Here is an 18653-nt window from a genome sequence, read left to right as displayed (position 1 = left end):
TCCTTTCATCTCTAAATCTGCCCCTTACCCATCATCTTGATGGGAAGGAATTAGAGATATTCTATCTTGGATAGGATAACTACAATTAATAGCATTTTCAGAGGGGAGGGTCTATCATGAAAGTGAGAAAACAGAGTTTGCTAAACTTCTCTTTATCTTATTTTCTTCAAATACAAAATTAAGAAAATAATTTCATATCTCACAGCCCATAATGATATATATATATATATATGTATATGTAGGTGATAGAATATTATAATCTCTGAAGAGCAAAAACTGCAGTCAAGTCAAAGGTATGAAAGTCTTGGAGCCATTTCCAAACTCAGATTTTTAAAATTTCAGTAAATGCTCAAGTCAGGGCTTGGTATTTTGCATTATTGATTGTCTAGATATAAGAAAGGGAGAGAAAATGTTGGTGTTGCCAGTTAAACTTAAAAGGGTATCATATTAAATATGTTAGGTTTTATGAGTTATGACAGTCACAATAAAATACAAAATATTAAATCTAACATGATGACAAATTTTATTTAGTGTGCTTCCCACCAGATTCCCAAAACCACAAAGATACCTGAATATTTAACCTACATATAAACCAATTTAATTGCTGAAGTTGAAAAATAAAGACCTCAGACCTGGATTTCTGAACAACTACAGATTTTCAAATTCTGTTTTTAAGGATAGAGAATTCAATCCCTGCTCTTATATTTTTCAGTGTGATAGAAGTGTAGGATAAAGATCATAATTCTTTCTTGAGTTTTTACTCCTGAACTTAATGATTTATTTATCTTTTTTACTTGGTTATGGAGATAGTTCAATAATTAGGGAAATATTGATATTATTTTCATATCATTTTTGTATTATCCATATATATATATATATATATAATATACACTTCATAAATGTTGACCCTATTGTATTTTATGAGAAAATCTTAATTCTATTTATTCCAAAAGACAACTTCTTGATAATTGATTTATGTTTTTAATTTCTAAAACTTAAAAATATCTATGTTGGATATAATCTTTCTAAACATGAATTCATAGTTTCCTATCTTATTGAACAATGAATGTTGAAAATAATTTATTTTCTCTTGATCAGTACATAATTATCATTGTGAAAGCTAATTATTGAATAGCAAAGTGTGAAGAGTGCTGAATCTGAAGTAATTAAGTTTTATTCCTGAACTTAACTATTTATTGTATGGTTGGTTATGGAAATGCCTTCAAAAGATTAACCAAAAGAATTGTGACTACTAAAAAAACAAAGCAGTTCCAGAGCCATTTAGCATAAGAGCTAGTAGCTTAGGAAACTATAGATATTCTATTTTATACATCATTAAATATCGATTTCGAGCTTAAAGAGACCTCAGAAGCCATTTAATCCAACCAGCCTCTTAGAATATTTCAGAATAGAGATCTTAAATGATTTCAATGAGTATAAATCCTTTGACAGTCATCATCACTAAATATATATATATATAATATACATTTGTGCATATATATAATTTTTCTTCATTGAAGTATTGCATAAAACAATTACAACAATTTAAACAACAATGCTTTATGTTTAGCCTAATGAACCTATATTTCCAATGTACTCTTAGAAGTACTCTTACAAATCATTCAAATAAGTTTAAATTGAAATTTTGCTTCTGTTTTATACTTCATTTTAAACCATTTTGGTTATAAGAATTCCCAGGATACCCTTTATCAGAAGCAGCTCATTTGGAAAGTAGGCAAGTCAATCAAGGATCCAAACATAATCTAATGTGAACTGACATGTCAAAAATAGCACAATTTCAGAGCAAAAGGATAAAAACCTCAAAAAAAGTCTCAGTAAGCTATGAATATTTTAACTGTCTCAATAGATATAGATTAAGAGCTTAAAGGGACCTCAGAAGTCAACTAGTGTGACGTCTTAAAATTATATGATCATAGAATTAGTGACAGAATAAGCAATAGAATAAATAATTGCACCCCAAAATTCTATATTTGAGTAGCTTCTGGTTAAGAAAGTTATGGGAATTATCTAAAGTCACTCAGTAAGTGAGAGAAAGCCAAGATTTTAAATCTTCATCATGAAGACATTATTACATCTCTAAGTTCATATAAGTATAATGAGCATAACTGGGACAAAGTCCAGGTCCTTTCCGTTGGATCCAGTACTCTTCCCACTTTGAGATACAATAACTAAAATTCACAGTAACATGTTGATTCAATGAAGAAAAAAATATTTTCAACATTCTCTGTTAATAAGATAGAGAAATGGGGACTAGTTATTTAGAAATATTGTATCCAACAGCTTTCCTTTTAAGTTTTAGAAAAATAAAGACATATACCAATTATCTAGAGAAATGCAGTTATGTGTAATATTTCATTATTAAGTTATATGCAGTAAATAATTATTATAAATTCATAAAAATCAAGGAAAAGAAAGCTAAGAAATAATTTAAAAGGGAAGAATAGAAAAAATCAGTTTGTCCATAAATCCAAATAATTATAGCAACCAGGGTAATTCTATGTTTATAGAATCAAATTATTTTTCTATATGCCACTGAATTTTCAAGGAGGCACATTATTAATAACAATATGTAGATAATTTATGGATAATGTTGAAGTAATTTTGGATAGAGACAGGAAGATTGACTTAGAAGACTTATTGGTACTCAGCATTAATTAATATTCTAAAAAGTAAGGCACGTCTTAATATTATATTTGTTAAATTCAACTAAGGAGGTAAAACTGTACACAGCAGTAAAGTAAGACAATTTGATTGAAGAGAAGGAACACTAGAGAGATATTTTGAATGGCAAATATTACCAGATTACATACCTTGGGGTAAGTGATGAGAGTTGGAGTGTCAATTTAAGTAATTGGATCTAGAACAGTTTTGAAAATATGAAGAATATGAGACACTGAATAATATGAATTAAGACTAAAAAGCTAGGCTATGACTATGTAAGATTTTTAAATGTTTTTTAAAGGCAGAATGAACAGTATGTGGGGGTTTGTCTAAAAAAGCTATGGGAAGCAAAAGAAAAGTCAGGGTAGGAAAATTAAATATAATAAATTAATTTAAATATTATTGTGGTGGATATTTGTTGTGAAACAAATTGAAAAAAAAGAGACTGACCAAAAAGAAGAACTTTGAAATAGCCCATGTGAAATCTTATTAAAAAATCAAGACTAGTGGACATGTTGATAGAGAGAGGAAGAGAAGTTGAACCTGTGTTAAAGAGATGGGATTAATAAGACTGACAACTGCTTAGACCAGGGTGAGGGATACAGAAGATTCAGAGCTACTCTGAGATTTCAAATGTGAATCAATTAAAAGAGTTAGTGAACATATATGTGGTGTGGGGTTGTGTGTATAACTGGAGGCAGAGTAAACTGATGAGTTCTGTTCCAGAACTGTTTAGCTGAAGATCATCCAAGTGAAGATGTTTAACTGGTAGTTGACATTGTAAAACTTGAATTCAAGAGCTAGTTTTATGGTAAGTTTGCCTTAATTCATATACATATATATATATATGATATATGTAAATCTATTTACATAATCTCATTTTATTTAATATTTATCTCTTTTTGAATTAACAAATAAGAAGAAATAAGATTTTTGAAAAGAAAAGAATAGGGCAAAATAGGACCAACACACAATTAACCATCTGGAAGGTTTGGAGGGTTTGGAGAGAGACAAAACACCAGAAAAACTGATTAACAATGAACAAGGCAGAGGCAGCTAGGTGGCACAGTGGATACAGCACTGGCCCTGGAGTCAGGAGTACTTGAGTTCAAATCAGGCCTCAGACACTTAATAATTACTTAGCTGTCTGGCCTTGGGCAAGCCACTTAACCCCATTGCTTTGCAAAAACTAAAGAAAAGAAAAATAATGAACAGGACAGCTAGCTGTGCAGTGGAACACCAACTTTGAAGTCTGGAGGACCTGAGTTCAAATCCATCATCAAACACTTAATAATTTCATAGCTGTGTGAACTTGGGTAAGTCACTTAACCCCATTGCCTTGACACACAAAATAAATGAACTGTCAGACAGGAAAAGAAGAATTGGAAGTTAAGATTAGAGGTAGTAGAGGTGTTTAATGATTTAAATGGATATAATTTCTTCACAAGTCATTACTTGAAAAATATCAGTTTTCTCTTCATTCAAATTGTAGCATTATAAAAAAATATGATGTAAATATTCATTAACCAAATGAACATATATATGTAATGTAATTCTACAAATCATTATTACAATTGAATTGCAATTAATGATAGTAGTGAAAATATAAGGAATCATTTATTAGTCAAATGAAACTTTTCTCCTTATTAGTAACACTAGAAGGGAAAGATTTCTCTTGAAGGTGAAATAGGTAGGGTAAGAGTTATTTCTTGAGATAACCTTGACAACTGGATTTCATAATTAGCTTTGAAGTCGATAAAGTTGAAGACATGGCCAAAAGACCTCATTCAGTAGAATTTTAGCCTTTGCTAAAGTTTTTCAGCATTTACTTAATATGTTAAATGAATTGTATGCTTTATAAGGCATTTGCTTCAATTTAAAGATATAATTTAATATATTTTGATGATGATTTAGTGAAGAAGATTATAGTGTTTGCATTAGTATCGGTGTTATGCTAATGGATCTATGAATTTATTGATGTGAACACTTCCTCTACTGATAAAAGTAAAGACTCTGTTAGTTCCTATTTTAAATGAGTCTTATAAAATTCCTCACATAGTACTTGCTCATTAAAAGTTTTTTAATTAGTTAATTCAGAAATCCTTCATAGAGCATCCTATCTGTATACTTGAGACCTTTCTCTTTTTCTCAAGAATACTAATGAGAACAGAGTCAAGATGGCAGAGTAAAGGCAAGACTCCCATGAACTCTCCCCCAAACCAACCCAAATACCTTTAAATACTGACTCTAACCAAATTCTAGAGTGACTGAACGCACAAAAACAATTTTCTAGTTAAGAAAACTTGGAAGATCTGTTGGAAGGGTCTGTTACATCAGGATTAGAAAAGGTCTTAGCACACAACCTGGGCCTCACTAGAGCAAACCTACTCCAGTCATGCAGGAACAGATCACTGGGTGCCTCGGTCTGTGGCAGCAATGGCTGTTTATAGATCTCTCAGCCCAGGAATTGACAAGGGTAATTGGGAAGGTAAACAAGAAAACTCTGATGCAATAGAGTGAGGGGGAGCCCAGTCCAAGGCAGGTCTTAGGGCAGACATGGCCTTAGGGGACCAGGAGCAGTTCTGGGGAGCCACCTGGCAGGGAGCCACCTAGCAATTGTTTACAGAATTCTCAGCCCATGGAAAGTAAGGGAGTCAGAGGAGATTGCACAGATCTCTTTGCTAACCCTGAGGCAGGACTCTGTTGCTTTGCCCATACTCAGATCCAGGTTGTGGTCTGGGGTGCCAGTCTCATGAAAAGGAGAAGAAGCACAAGAGAACCTGCCCTCCTCACAATTCCAGGGCAGAGGGGAGAGCTTGTGGTCATCCACACACCAGAGCACAGGACAAGAGAGCAGTCAGAGCCTCTTATAAGACCTTAGAGGAATTGAGAATTTGTGGGTCCTTGGGAGCATAAAAACCATCAAAAGCTTGGGAAGAAGGGCCACACCTCAACTAAGAGTTAAAATCAAATTGTATCCTGGGGAAATGAACAAGTCATAGAAGTAAAACAGTTCAGGTCAAATGGGAAAAAAAAATAAAAACTGTGCAAAAGGCCAATGAATAAAAGAATGCCTTAAAAAGCAGAATTGGTCAAATATAAAGGGAGATGCAAAAGCTCTCTGAAGAAAATTCCTTCAAATATAGAATGGAGCTAAGAGAAGATTTGATTTTGTGAGAAATAAAAACAAAACAAAACAAAAAGAATGAAAAAGTTGAAGAAAATGTGAAATATCTCATTGAAAAAACAACTGATCTGGAAAAATATATACAAGAGAGATTATTTAAAAAAATATTGAACAACCTGAAAGCCATGGAAAAAAAAAAGACCAGATGTCATTTTTTGAAACTGCCCTGATATCCTAGAAGCAAAGGGAAAAATAGAAGTTGAAAGAATCTACCAATAACTTCCTGAAAGAGATTCCAAATTGAACTTCCAGGATATTATAACCAAATTTCAGACTCCCAAATCAAGGAGAAAATATTACAAGCAGTCAGAAAGAAACAATTCAGGCACCATGAAGCTACATTCAGTATAAACCAGATTTAGCAACTTTTACATTAAAGACTCATAGGGCTTAGAATATGATATCCCAGAAGGCAAAAATCTTGGAGTAAAACTAAGAATCTACCATACAATCTACAATCTACCATTATCAAGTCTTATTAATTCCACCTTTTTAACACAGATTCAACTTTTCTTCCTTTCTCTATCAACATGTCCATTAATTTTGATTTTTCATCAAATTTCACATGGGCTATTTCAAAGTTCTTCTGTTTGGTCAGTCTCCCTTTTTCAATTTGTTGCACAAGAAATATCCACCATCAAAATAATATTTAATTAATATCTTATATTTAAATTTCCTGTCCCAACTCTTCTTTTGCTTCCCATAGTTTTTTTAGACAAAACCCTCACATACTATTCATCCTGCCTTTAAAAAATTTCAAAAATCTTACATAGTCGTAGCCCACCTTTCTAGTCTTAATTCATATTATTAAGTCTCTCATATTCTTCATATTCCAGTTACTTAAATTTACATTCCATCTACTACCCAGCAAAATTGAACTTCTCTTTCAGGGGAAAAGATGATCATTACTGAAATAAGGAACTTTCAAATTTTCCACTCGAAGTGATGAGAACTGAACAGAAAGTATAATTTTTAAGAACAGGATTCAGATGAAATAGAGAGGGTAGACAGGAAAGGCAAATGATGGGAGACTTAATGATGTTAAACTGTTTTTATGTCTGGGAAGATGATACTGATAACTCCTATGAACCTTCTCATTTATTAAGGCAGTGAGAAGGAGCATATATAGCCAAGGTGCAGGAGGGAGATGAATAGGAAGGTATAATATATTAAAAAGATGGAGTTAATGGGAGAGAAAGAAATGTACTTGGTGAAAGAGAAAGGAGAGGTAAAATGGGGTAAATTATTTCATATAAAAGAGGTAACAAAAAGCTTGTAAGGAAGGGAAAGTTGAGGGAGAGTAAGTCTTACTCTCATTAGAAGTGTCTCAAAGAGGGAATAATATCCCCATCAGATGTCTATAGAAATCAACTTCCCCTAGAGGAACATAGGAGAAGAAAGGGATGGGGAAAAGGGACATGGTGAAAGAAGGGGAGTAGAGGTGATAAAAGAGAGGTAGGACTGTGGGAGAGGATAGTCAGATGCATTATATTTTTGAGGAAGGGTGAAAGGAGAGAGAGAGAGAGAGAGAGAGAGAGAGAGAGAGAGAGAGAGAGAGAGAGAAAGAGAGAGAGAGAGAATAGAATAAATGGGGGTGGGAGGAAATAAGATGGAGGGAAATACAGCTAGCAATAGCAACTGTGGAAAAAATATATTGAAGCAATTTCTCTTCTGCAATTTCTAGACATGGTTAAGAATGTTAGCCATCCCAGAGACAGAGTCAATGGTGTCTGGATACAGACTAAAGCATGCTTTTTTCCTCACTTATTTTCTTGGCGGGGAGGGTCTTATGTTCACTTTTATGATATGACTATTGGACTAATGTTTTTTCTTGGTTACATATTTTTAAATTACACCAAGTTAAAAAAATACACCATGTAACCTACTTTCTCAATGAGTGCAGTGGAGTGAGAGGAAGGGAGAGAATGGCACTCAGTGTTTTGGAAGTAAATGTTGAAATTTGATTTTGCATGTATCTAGGGGATAAAAATTTAAAAATAAAATAAAAAATAGAAACCATGAATAGTTGGACTTTAAAGAAGCATGATAGATATATTTACATAAACTTATGCTGAGTGAAGGGAGCAAACATTCTATATATTAACAATAACACTGTATGTCAACCAGTAAAGAAAATCACTTTGATGGCTAAATGGAAAAATGGTTCTCAGTGCATCAATCTCAGAAATTCAGAGAGCTAGGGCAACTCTAGTGTACCTGTTATAGACAATGCCATCTTCACCTAGAGGAAAATAACAATAAAAAAGTAAACACCACAAAATCTGAATGGATCAGTGTTCACTTTTTAAAACCCTTATATTTTTTTCCTGCTTATCACCAGGTTTTCTTTTTTCCTTAGTCCCAATTCCTTATAAACTAAATGATTAAAATTTAAGTTTTAGATAATTTATCATTGAGGGGAGGGAAGTAGGATGGCAGAGTGTAACGTATATATGCAAGTAGATGAATGTTGAAAAATTTTCATAATATGTAATTGGAAAAATAAAAAATAAGGAATAACAATGCACTAGTTTTGCTTTCTATACACAATTTTGCCATTATTTCTTGGTGACTGGTCCAGTCATTTTCTGTCTCTTCAAATTAAATTTCTTGTATAATAAGATGACAATCTACAATTAGTTGTGCCTTTTGTGAGCTTATTTATAATGAAGATATCAAAGTAGATTTAGTTCAGTTCTTTTAGTATTCTACAAATTTCTTAATCATTCTACCAGAATCATATATTGAAAGAATTAATAGCTAATTCAAGTTGGAGATGGTTCTAAAAAGATCTAATTATTAATACTTGTATAATGTATGGTGGTAAATTCCAGCCTACGAAATGGAAATTCTATCTGCTTCAGGATATTTGGACCTTTAGTGTGTAATTTCTTTATGTTTGTGCTTTACTCCTTCCACACAAACTGATAAGAGCTTAGAATAATTATCTATTAACATGAGAAACAATCTTTCTCCTGTTCATATTGGACTCTATCTTCTGAATTTTCCCTGCCTCATTTCTTCTCAATATGAACCATTTTTTCCATTTAGCCACTAAAGTGATTTTCTGAATATGCATGTTCACTAGTCCTATTTAAAAAAATAAAACATCAGTGGTTTCCTCTTGCCTCCAGGAGCAAATGAAAATGTTATGTCATTCAAATAATAACCTAGCCCCTTTTATTACTTTGCAGTCTTCTCAAACCTTACTACTCTTTGATCCAATGTCACTGCCCTAGTTACTCCACAAACAAGAGCTTCCATATCTCTGAGCTACATATTCTCTCTGAATATCCCTTATGTCTGACATTCATTGACTCTTCCTCCACCTTGATCAGTCATCTGTCTGTTTTTCTTTAAGTCTCAATTAAAAGAATAATTTTTTTAAAAAGTCCTATTAAATCAAGATTTTTTTCCTTCCATTTCTTAGTTATTTTGGATTTATTCAACATATCACTTGCTTTAGGGGTGGCTAAGTGGCGCACTAGATGGAGCACTGGCCTTGGAGTCAGGAGTACCTGAGTTCAAATCTGGCCTCAGACATTTAATAATGACCTAGCTGTGTGGCCTTGGGAAAGCCACTTAACCCCATTTGCCTTACAAAAACCTTAAAAAAACATATAACTTGCTTTATATAAATATTTCTTTGCATACTTTTTCTCCCATGAGTCCCTGAGGGCAGGAATTGTTTTTGTCTATTTTTCCCATATTCACAGCATGTTGCATAATATTTTTTCAAATAGTTGGTACTTTCTTGATGTTTATTGTTTTATGAAATAGCTCATAGAAAAATAACATATAACAATGGTTAGCATTTTCATAGTGGTTTAAAGTTCTAAATGCTTTTATCTCATTCAATCCTCGCCATATTTTGAGAAAGGTCTTATTATCTCCATTTGCATGTGAGGTCATTGAAGCTGAGAAAGATTAAATGACTTGCACAGGCTGAGTCACAAAAATATTAAATGTTTATGGAGAATTCAAACTCAGGTCTTTCTAATTGTAGATTCAGTACTCTATCCATTGCATCACTTAACTGTCTATCTATTTTTAACAATGTTTAATTTCTTTTCCAAGATAACATGTGATAAAGTATATTGGACAGAGATCTGGAATAAGAGTCAGAAAATTGTCATTCAATTGCTTTCAGTATATATGTATCATTTGTCACTTACTAACATGGTGACCCCATACAAATCACAAATAGTCATTTTTCCAACTTTACTTATCCATGAGATAAGGATAATAATACCTGCTCTCTATTCCACCAAGACTCTTGTTTGAAAATACACTAGAAATAATGTATTGCCTTGTAACTATAGGTTCTTTACTGTTTTTATTTCCACTTTTATCAAAAAAATAAGGTGTGGTTATTAAATTCATTTAGGGCTAAATCTATTCATTCTATTCCTTACCAAACAAAGGACTTTTCCATTGTGGGAAGTCTTAGAAATGTTTACCAAAATTAATGAATTTAGGATTCTTGATGACAATAATCTGATTCTGGAGCAGCATCAAAGATCAAGAGAGAGAATTAAATATATTTCAATGTATAGAATGGAATTTGCTGCTAGGTAATTAAAATATGTGAAGACATAGGATTCTATGTATGAGTATTTCATATGTGTTTTCAGGAATATAATATATTCAAGGAGGTTTTAAGCAATTTTGTGGGTTATGAAACATTTTGACAGTCTGAGGAAAACTCTGGACCCCTTCTCAGAATAATGTTTTTAATCAACAAAGAAAAATGCCAAAGAATATAAAGCAAGTCAATTATATCGAAGTATAGTTGTGAATATCTCCTTTTTTAAAAAATTATGGGGGTGGAGTCAAGATGGGTACAAGAAAGGAACATCTCTTAGGTGCTCTCTCATAAAACTTATAAACTAAGGACTCTAACTAAATTTTTGAGAGACAGAACCCACAGAGGGACCCAGTGAGGCAGTTCTTCCTACTCAAGGTAACCTGGAAAAGAGCCGAGAGGCTCTGCTCCCCGGGTCAGAGGGGTGGCCCACCAGAGGGGGGGGGCCCGCCAGAGCGAAAGAACTTCAGCCTCTTGGAGGCAGCCCCAGGGCACTGGGAGCCATGGCTCACAGCAGCAGGGGAGTTTCCTGAGCTACACCCTGGGGAGCACCCGGCACAAAGTGGGGGAACAGTGGGGGACCTCTGCCAGATACAGCACGTGAAGTCCAGCCCTCAGGACACACAGCTGCAGCCCAGATGCAGGCAGAGCCAGTAAGCAGGAGCCCCCAGGGCATGAGCCTATTGAACCTAGGGAGGGAAGTGAAGAGAGAGACTGTGGAGTTCTTTCCTCTGTCCCTGGAACAGGACTCTGGGGTTCTGACCACATTCAGATCCTGATTGCAGTCTAGGCCCCCCCATAGAACAGCAGGGCCCGCCCCCCACCTCAGCCCCATGGCAGACAGGGGAGCTTATGGTCATTCACAGACCAGGAGGGAGTACAGAGCCTCACACACTGAGATCCTTGTGGGAGTGTCCCAAAAGCTCAGGAAGCACCCCCAAAACAGGCTAAGGGTGGGAAAATGAGCAAGCAGAGAAACCAGAGGAACACCATTGAGAAATATTTTCCCTGTGAGCCCACAAAGGATCAAAACACTCAGTCTGCAGATAAGGAAGCACAAGCTCCTGCGTCTAAAGACTGCAAGAAAAACAGAAATAGGGCTCAGGCTATGACAGAGCTCAAAAAAGACTTTGAAAATCAAATGAGGGAGATAGAAGAAAAACTGGAAAAGAAATGAGAGAGATGCAGGAAAAACATGAAAATGAAGTCAGCAGCTTAGTCAAGGAAATGCAAAAAAATGCTTAATAAAATAGCATGCTAAAAACCAGCTAAGGTCAAATGGATAAAACAGTTCAAAAAGTTATTGAGGAGAAGAATGCTTTAAAAAGCAGAATTGGCCAGATGGAAAAAGAGATAAGAAAGCTCTCTGAGGAAAACAAATCCTTCAGACAAAGAATAGAACTCAGGGAGATTGATGAATTTATGAGACATCAGGACTCAATAGTTCAAAACCAAAAGAATGAAAAATTAGAAGAAAATGTGAAACATCTCATTGAAAAAACAACTGATATGGAAAACAGATTTAGGAAATATAATCTAAAAATTATTGGAATACCTGAAAGTCATGATCAGGAAAAGAGCCTTGACATTATGTTCAAAGAATTACTACAGGAAAATTGCCCTGATATCCTAGAAGCAGAGGGCAAAATAGAAATGGAGAGAATCCACTGATCTCCCCAAGAAAGAGATCCCAAAAAACTAACCCCCAGGAATATTATAGCCAAAGTTCCTGAACCCCCAAGTCAAAGAGAAAATATTACAAGCAGCCAGAAGGACTCAATTCAAATACTGTGGAGCTGCAATCAGGATCTTACAGGATTTAGCAGCAACTACATTAAAAATTCATAGGGCTTGGAATGTAATATACTGGAAGTCAAAAGAGCTTAGAATGCTACCGAGAATCAACTACCCAGCAAAACTGAATGTCCTCTTCCAGGGAAAAAGATGTACTTTCAATGAACCAGGGTAATTTCAAATGTTCTTGTTGGAATGGCCAGAGCTGAACAGAAGGTTGGATCTTCAAATACAGGACTCAGGTGACGCATAGACAGTGAAGAGGAAAACATGAGGGACTTAATGATGATGAACTTCATGTATTCCTGCATAGAAAAATGACACTGATAATACTCATATGAACTTTCTCAATTAACAGAGAAGGTAGAAGGAGCTTTTATAGATGAAGCACAGGAGAAAACTGAATTTTAAGATATATATTGTTGTGTAAAAATGGAATCAATAGATAAAAGGGAAATATAATGGGAGGAAGAAAAAGGAGAGGAGGAATAGGCTAAGATATTTCATATAATAAGATTTTTCTTTATTACAATGAGCTATTGAAATGATATGGAAGGGGGGAGGCAAGGGGGAATGAGGGAATCTTCGCTCTCATCAGAGGTGGCTAGGAGAGGAAAAAACATATATACTCAATACGTATGGAGTAAGAATGAGAGAAGGGGGACAAGGGGAAGGGGTGGGGTTGTGAATGATGGAGGAGAGGATGGACCATGGGGGGAGAGTGGTCAGATATAACACATTTTCTATTTTACTTCTTGAAAGGGGCTGGGATTGGATGGCCTGTCCAGGAGCATAGGGCCAGGTAGATGCTGGGCCTAAGGGGTGGTATGGGGTCTTGGGGCCTCTTGGCCCCAGGGCCAGCGATCTGTCTGCTGTGCCACTCAGCTACCCTACAGCAGAGACAGAGTGAAAGGAGAGAGAAAATATAGTACATGGTAGTGTAGAAATATGAAAGGAGGGAATTTCAATCAGCAATGGCAATGGTATAAAAATATGGAAGTAACTTTTGTGATGGACTTATCATAAAGAATGTGATCCACCCGTGACAGAGTTGTTGGTGTTGGAACACAGACTGAAGCACATTTTTTATTATTATTATTTTGGGGGGGTGGAGGGCAAATGGGACTGGGTGGCCTGCCTGGGGCCTCATAGCAGGGTGACCATTGGGTGTCTGAGGCCAGATTTGGACCCAGGTGCTTCAGCTCAAGGGCCAGTGCTCTGTCCGCCACCCAACCGCCCCTACTATTATTACTCTTTTATTTTATTTTGGGTCTTTTTTTTTCTTTTTTTGGTTTTTTGCAGGGCAGTGGGTTTGGGATGGCTTGCATGTCACACACCCGGGTGATTGTTGGGTGTATGGGGCAGGATATGGGCTTGGGTGCTCCTGGCTCCAGGGCCCATGCCCCACCCACTGCGCCACCTAGCCATACCTACGATTACTTTTTTGAGGGGGGCTTGCTAGGCAATGGGGTTAAGTGGCTTCCCAAGGCCACACAGCTAGTTAATTATTAAGTATCTGAGACAGGATTTGAACCCAGGTACTCCTGACTCCAGGGCTGATGCTTTATCTACTGCTCCACCTAACCACCCCCCCATACCTAAAATTATTACTATTATTTTTTATTTTAATTTTTTCTCTCCCTTTAACTTTATCACTCAAGCAAGTCTATATTTTTTGGAAGAGGGGGTATTTTGTTTACTCTTAAACAAGAATATTTTATTAATGTATAAAAAATTATTTGTAAAAAATAAGAGTAAATAAATATTAAATTAAATAAATTACACAGGTCCAAGAGCTTGAAAGAGAAATTCCATTTAAAGTAACTTCAGACAATCTGAAATACGTGGGAGACTACCTGCCAAGGCAGATTCAGAAACTCTATGAAAACAACTATAGGCAGACGCCCGGGGTGGCCAGGGCACCTGCACGGGCCCACTGCCCTCCGCCGAAGTGCCAGTAGTTTGCCATGATCTCCGAAGATGATGAATTGAACCTTCTTGTTATCATAGTTGATACAAACCCAATTTGGTGGGGAAAGCAAGCTTTGAAAGAATCTCAGTTCACATTATCAAAATGCATAGACGCTGTTATGGTGATGGGAAATTCCCACTTATTTATGAATCATTCCAACAACCTTGCTGTGATAGCAAGTCATATTCAAGAAAGTCGATTCTTGTATCCTGGAAAGAATTGGAAATTTGGAGACTTATTTCGTGATCCTGGTAACAGCTCTGCTGAATATAATCCTTCAGGTAGTAAGAATGGAAAATATGAGTTTCTAACTGCAGCAAATGACACAATTACTGAAGAGATTAAAGATCTCATGACCAAAAGTGACATGGAAGGGCAGCGTACAGAAACACTGTTGGCAGGATCTCTTGAAAAAGCACTTTGTTATATTCACAGAATGAGCAAGGAAGTAAAAGATAACCAAGAAATGAAATCGAGAATATTGGTTATTAAGGCTTCAGAAGACAGTGCATTGCAATATATGAACTTCATGAATGTCATCTTTGCAGCACAGAAACAGAATATTGTTATTGATGCTTGTGTCTTAGATACTGATTCAGGACTCCTCCAACAGGCTTGTGACATTACGGGGGAATATACTTGAAGGTTCCCCAGATGCCATCTCTTCTTCAGTATTTATTGTGGGTATTTCTTCCTGGTCAAGACAAAAGGACTCAGTTAAACCTCCCACCACGTATTCACATTGACTACAGAGCTGCTTGCTTCTGCCATAGAAATCTCATTGAAATTGATTATGTCTGCTCTGTATGTTTGTCAATTTTCTGCAATTTCAGCCCCATTTGCACCACATGCGAGACAGCTTTTAAGATTTCACTACCTCCTGTTCTGAAAGCCAAGAAGAAGAAATTAAAAGTATCTTCCTAGTGATCAAAAATTCCCCCAAAACTTAACCTTCTTTTCTCTAACCTCTTTTTCCTACAGTAAGATTTTAATCTTATGATGATCTTTATCTTTATGAGAAATCTGTCCCGAATATATTGTTAAAAGAAATGATAATTGTATAGACATAGCTATATTTTATGTGGCTAGTCCCTTAAGAACGGTTTTTCAAGGACAAATTCCTCCTATGTCTCCAATGGGGAGAGAACCGATGGGGGGAGGTGCTGCTCCTGGGTAATGTGAGGAGGACACTTAGCTCACCTCTGAATTGTTATTTTCATCTAAGTTCAATAAGTTTTAAGCTGTTTACAGTATCCATGGGTGCTATGTATAATCATTTCTAGGGTAATCATTTATTAAAGTAACCACTGTGTTAATCACTAAAAGAAAAACAACTATAAAACATTTTTCACACAAATAAAATCAGATTTAAATAACTGGGCAAATATCAACTGCTCCTTAATAGATTGAAATAATTTAATAAAAATAACAATTCTACCTATATAACTATTTTTGTAGTGCCTTACCAATCAAACTTCAAAAAATTTCTTTAATGAGCTAGGAAAAAAATTGTAACTAAATTCATATGGAGAAATAAAAAGTCAAGAATATCTAAGGATTTAATATTAAAATATGCAAAAGAAGGTGGCTTAGCCTTACCAGATCTAACATTATATTATAGAGCATCAGCATCAAAATTGTCTGGTACTGGCTAGGAAATAGGGATTAGCAGGAAGTGATTTTAGTAATCTGCTGTTTGATAAACCCAAAGAATCCACCTTCTGGGATAAAAACTGTCTCATTAAAAACTGTTGCAAAAATTAGAAGTAAGTATAGCAGACACTTGGATTAGACCAATGACTCACACCCTATACCATGATAAGATCAAAATGGGTACAGGATTTAGACATAAAAGACAATATTATAAGAAAACTAGGAGAGGAAGGAATAGTTTACCTATTAGACCACTGGAAAGGGAAGCAGTTTATGACCAAGGAAGAGATGGAGAGCATCATTAAAAATAAATTAGATAATTTTGATTACATTAAATTCAAAAGCTTTTGCACAAACAAAACCATTGTAACCAAGATCAAAAGAAATGTAGTAAATTGGGAAAAACATTTTACAACTAGAATTTCTGACAAAAGACTCAATTATAAAATATATAGAGAACTGAGTCAAATTTATAAACAAAAGCCATTCCCCAATTGACAAATGATCAAAGGATATACAGAGACAATTTACAGATGAGGAAATCAAAGTAATCCATAGTCATATGAAAAATTACTCTAAATCATTACTGATTAGAGAAATGCAAATTAAAGCATCTCTGGGGGACCATCTCACACCTATCAGATTGACCAATATGATCAGAAAGGACAATGTTCAATGTTGGAAGGGATGTGGGTGTGTGGTGGAGCTGTGAACTCATCCAACCTATCTGGAGAGCAATCTGAAATTATGGCCAAAGGGCAACAAAAATGTGCCTATGATTTGATCCAGCAATACCACTACTGGATCTATACCCTGAAGAAATCATGAAAGGGAGAAAAACATCACTTGTATAAAAATATTCAGAGCACTCTTTGTGGGAGCAAAGAATTGGAAATCGAGGGAATGTCCATCAATTGGGGAATAGCTGAACAAATTGTGGTATATGTATGTTATAGAACATTATTGTTCTATATTAGAAACCAAGATGGATGGGGATTTCAGAGAAGCCTGAAAAGACTAGCATGAACTGAAGTTGAGTGAGATGAGTAGAATCAGAAGAGCATTGTACAGGCTAACAGCAACATGGGGGGTGATGATGAACCTTAATGGACTTGTTAATTCCATTAGTGCTATGATCAGGGACAATTTTAGAATACCTGCATTGGTGAATACAATCTGTATCCAGAGAAAGAATTATGGAATTTAAACAAAGACCAAAAAATTATTGCCTTCAATTTTTAAAAAAATGTCTTATTAATACATAATTTTTATATCTCTAATATTTCATTTTCTCCTCAAGGATATGCTTTCTCTCTCTCAACACATTCAATTTGATCAATGTATAGCATGTAAACAATGTAAAGATTATCAGACTGCCTTATGTGGGGGGATGGGGAAGGGAAGGGAGTATGGGAGAAAAATTGTAAAATTCAAAACCTTCCACAGATGATAGGTAGAAACTACTATTGTATATAATTGGAAACCAAATAAAATATTAATAAAAATGTTGCCTTCTAAAAAAATTTCACAAATCCCAGGTTAAGTACCCTTGATCTATCTCAAAAAAAAGGAGATAGTGATAAAAACTGGACTTATGTTTCCTTTGGCACAAGGAACTCTCAATTGAGAAAAAAACAGAATAGTCAAAGAATTGACTATTAAATATATTTAATAGTGGAATATGCACAACATTATCCATAAGAAAATCTTATTAAGCCATATCTCATGATACTGGAGATCATATTGTTTAAGAGAAGTTAAAGCAAAAGGAAAGAATGACGGATTATATATCTTTTTCACACACACATATCTTTTATTTTTTAGGTTTTTGTAAGGCAAACGGGGTTAAGTGGCTTGCCCAAGGCCACACAGCTAGGTAGTTATTCAGTGTCTGAGACCAGATTTGAACCCAAGTACTCCTGACTCCAGGGCTGGTGCTTTATCCACTATGCTACCTAGACGCCCCTTATATTTATCATCTTTCACAGAGCTGCTTTTATAGCTTTGACTAGTTACATGTCTATGTATTCAATATCCAAATTGAATTGTGCTACTAAGTCTTATTCTTTGGACAAAAGAAAATTAAATTTTTGGTAATTTACAAGTGTGGTTAGCAAACATCTCTAATAATATGCTCTTTTACTGGGCTTATGGTTAAATTAAATTAAGTTTTAAAACGGTTAAAAGACAGTGAGAATGGCTGCTATTATCTCAAAAGTGCTTGAAAAATAGTTCTTATTCATAACCATTAGCTCCATTTCCAAACTCCATTCATTTACTCAACAAACATTTATTCAAAGTCTGCTGGTTTTACTTTTACGTCCTAGGTCACTATTATGATCTTTATAATTGCTAAAGACCTATGTAGGGTGTTCTGGTTTCCATAAAGAATCTGTTGAAATGACCTGACCCTTAGACTTCACCTTATTAATAACCTTACTCGTTCAGATTTTCCATCAATCTTTATCATTAAAAAATAGGAAATAATGAACATATTTTTCATCATTATTTTGATTTTCACAATGACTAGTATTTTGAAGAAAGTTTTGGCAAGGGCCACCACTCTAAATAGTAAATCTAAACCAATCTTTGTTGTATAAAGATTTTTTACTTGTTCTTTATTTTGGATTTTCAATAAAAATTTGTGGATCCTTGATTTCATTTCTTTTAGAAACTTGATTTGCATTTCATAGTGTGGTGGAATAGCTTTTGAGTTTGTCTCAGTTCAGAGACATGGATTGAATCCTAAATTCTGGTATATAATAGTCTTATGATACTGT

The 18653-nt window shown here is 35.0% G+C and overlaps 1 protein-coding gene and 1 pseudogene across 1 annotated transcript in view; both read left to right on the top strand.

Annotated features, from left to right (window-relative positions):
- The window catches only part of DPP10 (dipeptidyl peptidase like 10), a 1029304-nt gene that overhangs the window by 44449 nt on the left and 966202 nt on the right, over positions 1 to 18653 (top strand). The window lies entirely within an intron of this gene.
- LOC141522005 (general transcription factor IIH subunit 3 pseudogene) lies at positions 14160 to 15519 on the top strand (annotated as a pseudogene).

Source organism: Macrotis lagotis, chromosome 1, assembly GCF_037893015.1.
Source record: "Macrotis lagotis isolate mMagLag1 chromosome 1, bilby.v1.9.chrom.fasta, whole genome shotgun sequence".
NCBI classification, from domain to species: Eukaryota; Metazoa; Chordata; class Mammalia; order Peramelemorphia; family Peramelidae; genus Macrotis; species Macrotis lagotis.
Note: the sequence above shows the minus strand (reverse complement) of the source record. Positions and strands in the feature narration are given on the sequence as shown.